The sequence below is a fragment of the Lagopus muta genome, chromosome W, assembly GCF_023343835.1.
Source record: "Lagopus muta isolate bLagMut1 chromosome W, bLagMut1 primary, whole genome shotgun sequence".
Lineage (NCBI taxonomy): Eukaryota > Metazoa > Chordata > Aves > Galliformes > Phasianidae > Lagopus > Lagopus muta.
The window spans coordinates 6205930-6211929 of record NC_064471.1 but is presented as its reverse complement, the minus strand read 5'-3'; positions in this window follow the sequence as shown (position 1 = coordinate 6211929).

Sequence of the window (6000 nt, the reverse complement as noted above, 5' to 3'; positions counted from 1 at the left end):
GAGAAGTCTCAGATTGAGGGAAAGATAGACATACATCAGTGTCAGAGTGGAGCCGCCAGTCAGAATCTGAACGCTCACTTTCCCCCTCAAATCTCTCTACCTGTAAGGCTGTTCCATTGCAAGAGACTCCTGCAGTGCCTAAATTCCTAAAGTGAATTATTTGCCACAGCACATGAAACATACCAATCAAGAAAACACATCTGCCAGGCCCAAGTGAAAAAACCCTCTTGGCATAGCTTGCTATGGCTGATCATAGTAATCAGCAACCAGTAATAGAGACATATTTATGGAGCCATGAATTAAGTGATGCTCCAGCACAGCTTTCAGCTTGTCCTCCATGCTGCAAATCTCTTCTGCAGTCTGGCAGCAGTGGGAGCAGTCTATCCAAAGCATAGTCTATCACAGCATCCACACCTTCACTTCCCTGCCAGCTTTCTAGAGGCAAGCAGCCTCAATTCCCCTTGCTCAAAGCTTCCCTGAAATCCTTTTTGCACATCCCCTCAGGTACCACATCTGGCTTTATTAACACTTTTTCCCATCACCAAAAAGCTGAGTTACTTTGTGTTTTGTGTTACTTCTCGTCGTGATCTTTCCTAACTGGAAAATGGAGAGATACTGGCATTCATCCCTGCAAAATATTGAGTTCTACATCAGCTCAGGCTGTGAATTTAAAGATCTGCAAGACTCAAAGGAAAAACTTTTATTTCATTGGCCAGTGCAACAAGTTAACACTTTTCTCAAACCAAGACAATTGGTTGAATGTTTTTTGTCCATTTCTGACTTCTTAAAAAAAGAAATCAAAACCAAACACACACAACAAACAGTGAAACAAGACAATTTGAGTGCTATTCTGTGTTCTGCCTAAATGCATCACAACCGAGCAAGAGGGGCATGTGAGAAGCACCTCTAAGCAATGCAACATGCATACATACTAAGAGATAACATAGCAGACATAGAAGAGCTGTGCTGCGTAACACCGATCAGATATGTTAGCTTCTGGATAATTTCTGCTTTTACACAATTCTTCTTTACAAATAATTCCAACAGGCTTATTAAGTAGCACTGGGAAAACGCTCTTACCATTATATATCTATGATGGAAGAAAAACTCAAAACAGTTTTAGAGTTGAAAGTCCAGTGAGACCAGCTTCTTCTTTCAGACAATGCCCAACTATACTGAAGATGCTGTACTTGCCCTCCTACATTCCTGTCTGTTCACTGCTTTATGTATCTGCTCTGTTCTCAGTAGCTCCTGATCACCATTTCTTCCATATAATTGTGCTAACATGTTCAAACTCAAAGCTTTTGGCACTTGCCATTTTTAAATTAGAGACCTTGCTGTCATAAAGTATGCCACGCAGGGAAGAACTTCCACATCTTTTGAATTCATCCTTTAATTCTCATGCAGTAAGAGGCGAATAATTCTTGCTAGCCCCTTTTCTCATGACTCATTATTTCAGACATCTTTATCATGACTCCTCAACCACTTATTTTCCAGGCTGAAGTATCCCTAAGTATTTAATCATCCCCCACATTCAGTTTGCTCTGTACTCCTCTCATCTTTCTTTATACCTTTCATAGTTGTCCTATACTTGAAATGTGCAGGACAGCACCATTCAGAATAGACAGGCACGCCAAGGATTTACACATTGATTGTTCCCTATCCCTTTTCTTGCTATTTCGACTACAGAGCTGATGTTTTCATGGTATTTTTACACCAATTCCAAGGTCTCCTTCCTGAGTCATAGCATCTATTTGAGAACCCGTAGTCATGTATGTACAGTTTGGGTTGTTTTCTTTTTTGTGCATTATTTTGCATTCATTGACATTCAATTTCATCTGTTATTTTATCGCCCAGTCCCTCAGTAGCAGAGATGCTCCTGCAACTCTTTATAGTTAGCTTTTGTTTTAACTTCCTGAATTATTCAGTATCAATAAATTTGTCAGTTCTCTATACCCTTCTTGAAATTATTTGTGAATATATTCAACCATATGGAGCCAGCAAAGTTTTACCAGTCATCTATTCTGAAAACTGTCCATTTATTCCCACTCTTTGTTTTCTGACCTTTGAAAGCATAAGAACTTAAATCCCACTTTGCCTAAAGGTCGCTTTAGCTAAAGGTTTCTTCAATAGCATTCCATGAGGTACCTGATGACAGCCTCTTCCAAGTTGAAGTGGGCTACACTTAACAGTTATATCTTAATTATTAGCTCAGAGCTTTTAAAGTAATGTAACAGATCTGCCAGACATGACTTTCCCCAGCAGAAGGATACTAGCATTATCTGCCCATAGGCCTAGTCTGTATTGCAGTATGACAAACATGAGAAGATCCCTGGAGCTCCTACAAGATACAGCTGCATTTGCCTCTTTCCAATCCTTTGATATTAAGGACAATCAAAGCGATAGAGCTCATGTCACACCCCTAGCTGTTCATATTTGATCTTTAGTGGTTTTGGCTAGTAGAATAAATCTACTAGCACAGCTTTGAATACCGGTGCTGTACTTTCTACTGGCTCTTGAAGTCAATTCATCCTCAAGTTGAAGCATTGTCTAGGTTGGAAGGGAACTTGAAAGCTCATTACTCCAACCACCTGCTCAAAACAGGGTCAACGTTGGCTTCAGACCAAGTCACTCAGGGCTTGGTCAAACTGCCGAAGACAGGGATACCCGAGCCAACTGGACAACTGTGCCAACTGTTTGGCAGATGCCTCAGATGAACAGTTTCAGCACTTACCTTTCCATTTTTGTTTTTTAAACATTCCTCAGCTAGATACTACAGTTATTGAAAGTGAGCATACTGCAGGGATGTATAAACTTAGCTACATCACATATGCACTGCTTCAGGTCAAGGGAAGTTTTTGTTTCATGTGTCTAGAAGTGTCATCTGCATCACAGGCCCTCCCAACACTTGCATATAATTAAGTCTAATTACTATTGTCTTTTCTGCTCTTTGCAGGCTGTTTTTCTTATGCCATTGTCGTGATGCAAGTTGGATGAACAAGAGGAAATTAACTATGGAATTTCAATTAAAGAATATTTCATGTTAACGATATGATTCTAACCATATGATTCATTATTGGCTTTTAATTCTCCCTTCAGCATCCAACTTGGGATATTCCACAGTTTTGTAGTTTACATAAACTAACTTGGCTATTATAAAAATCTTTTTTTAACACATCTTTAAGCAAATGAGCCAATTGCTTCAATGAAAGGCACAGTAGAGTAGTAGCCTGTAAACACATTTGCTATCTAGCTGTGGCGTGAACAGTGTTTTTATGATTCACTACAAGACTCTGTAGACTATAACTACAAGTATCCAGCAAAACACAGTGTCAGCAATAGCAGTACACTAAAATTCAAACTACAATGCAAAAATTCTTTCAGTCAGGCTTTTAAAGCTTGCTTTGCTCCACTTCTGATATTGAATTATATATCTATTCAATTCACTCCCTTGTACAATTTAGATGTGTAACGGTCATGCTACATAAAACCTTAATACCCAATATGTATAGCACAATTAAGTTTAAAGCAATGGGGAAATCAGGAGTAATTTCCCCAAGAGCACTACAGAGCAGAGAAATAAAACGGGCCGTTTACCTTTACACATTGACTCTCTATTAATAAGGTTCTTAGAATTTCCTACAGGGAAGAACACATATTTTACAGTTTTAGCAGATGAATTTTCTAAGAACATCTACTTTGTCTAAGCTGTTAAAACCAGCCTTCTCATGTATCTTTACAACAATTTTAAAAAAGCCAAACAAACTGAAACTTGACTACTGCAGTCCAGATGATTTTCAAGGTGGACCACTTGGCTACCATAAATCTTTGTTTTCACAACCAGAGTACTGAATCTTACAAGGTGCAAGAGACTCAGCTTCCTCAGATGGGGACAGTGAGTCTTTAATCGTAGGACTCACGCTCAAAGGTAACTGACAGGATGAACACATCTCATAACCTTCATATGAAAAGTTCTCCCACTACCGCAAGAGCAAGTTTTCCTAATAATCCAACCAGGTTTCTGTACTTTGTCAATTTGACAGGTTAGGCAGATTTAAGACAAAAATAAAATTGTGCGCTTGATCTTAAGATTTGAAAGAACCCCTGTAGAAACCTACAGCCGTGGTTAGATCTAAATTTAATGAAATCTCTTTTTGCTATCAGGATAACCAATCTTGTTTAAGTTCTGTGAAAATCAATGGACACGATTGGCTTTCAGCGTGCCCAGGAACCTGGCCCCAAAACGCTAGCATAGCAGAGCAGGTCCATATGCCAGATAAAAGTAGTCATTAAAAGAACCACCATAAAAATAAATGACTAAATTGCTTGTAAATTCACGATTCTGAGAACTACTTTGGGTATGTAGATGTAGCGAGTCCATTACAAATGGTTCAGCACTTTCTATAGCCTCATTGACAGCAATATTGTTCTCATTCTTCTCCATATGTCTCTAGACTGCAACCATCTCCATCCTGAGTAACAAATATTCATAGCATCCCAGGACTGGTTAACAACCCAGATTTGCTATGCTTCAGATAGCTCCTACCTCACTTTGCTGCAATGAAAATAAGTAAATGAGTCACAGTACAAACTATACCCTATGGCCTTTGCAAGTTTTCATAAGAATTTCCCTGCGGGACCAGATCATCAACATCCTTTTCACACTTGGAACAAATTGATTTTCAGAAACATCTCAATCCATTTGGTCATGGGAACTATTCACCTCTTGGTAAAACAACATTCTGTTTTACCAAGCTTTTTGAATAACTGCTAATAGCAAGCCACCCTAAAAGCCTGGCTGAAGCCCAGAAAGAGGTTACGAGGGTTTCCAGCTTATACTACTCAGTACTCCACTAAACACACACAGTACTGGATATATAACATTGACTTTGCTGTTGATTGCAATCACATACAGGAAGAAAAATACCAGCTGAGCACTAGTATCGCTAGGTACATTTGTCCAAGCACACAAAAATCATCAGGTATCTCATGAAGATGGTTCAGTTATTACCTGAAGATTATTTGGTATTTAAAATGTCAGGAGCACATTTTCAAGTGATTTTAAACTATTACCATGTTTAAACAGAAAATAAGATTAAATAGACCCAAATCATTTGAATTTTTGAATCAGTCTGAGTCATGTTATGTTGTACAATATTCCCTTACATCCCATCTGGAATAATTTAACACTGCATGGTATAACAGCATGAGAACAATTGTATGTTTATCTCAGATAAACATCACCTAAAGAGTGATTACTATTTCGGTTTGTAAAGGCAGACCGACAGGAAACAGGCAACGCAGACAGGCAAGGAAATAAAATGAGTTATACGACAGCTTCTCTGTTCTCTAAATACCATTGGGTTTTTACTTAAGTAGAAACTGGAAATCTGACAGAAAACTTAAATAAGATGTCCCACAGCAGCTACTTGCGTGGAACGTGCTCTGAAGCACCTTATGAAGTCTGAATGCGTTCACAAAATGCAACAATAAATGCATAACTAATATAGTAGAAAACCTATCAACAGCAATCTGAACTGTGAAAATCCTTCAACCTTACTTCTGGAAACCATTTTGCTAGTTATCAACTATAAATGCATACCTACCTAACCAGTTGCTGTCAACATAGCTCTACTCCTGGTACCCAGCTATCCCACGTGTGCTCATTTTCACAACATACTTGATTTTTTCTTTAGTCTCTTGAAGCATTGTATGCTAATCAAATCAGTTCAACTCAGGAGCAAACAAAACACATTAAGAGAAAAGACTTCATCAGTTCTATGGTTTGATCGAACATGAAAAAGTTGTATGCACAAGCATGTCTAAAAACCTTTCAAAATATATCTCTTACACGCAACACAAAAGCTGTGTCTATCACAGCGGTATTAACAAGCAAAGCCCAACATGTCTCCTGCAGATGTGAAGCAGAATAAATGCCTCCCATGGACATTTAGTATTAAATAGCTTGCAAAAAAGAAGTCTCATAAATCAGAAACAAAG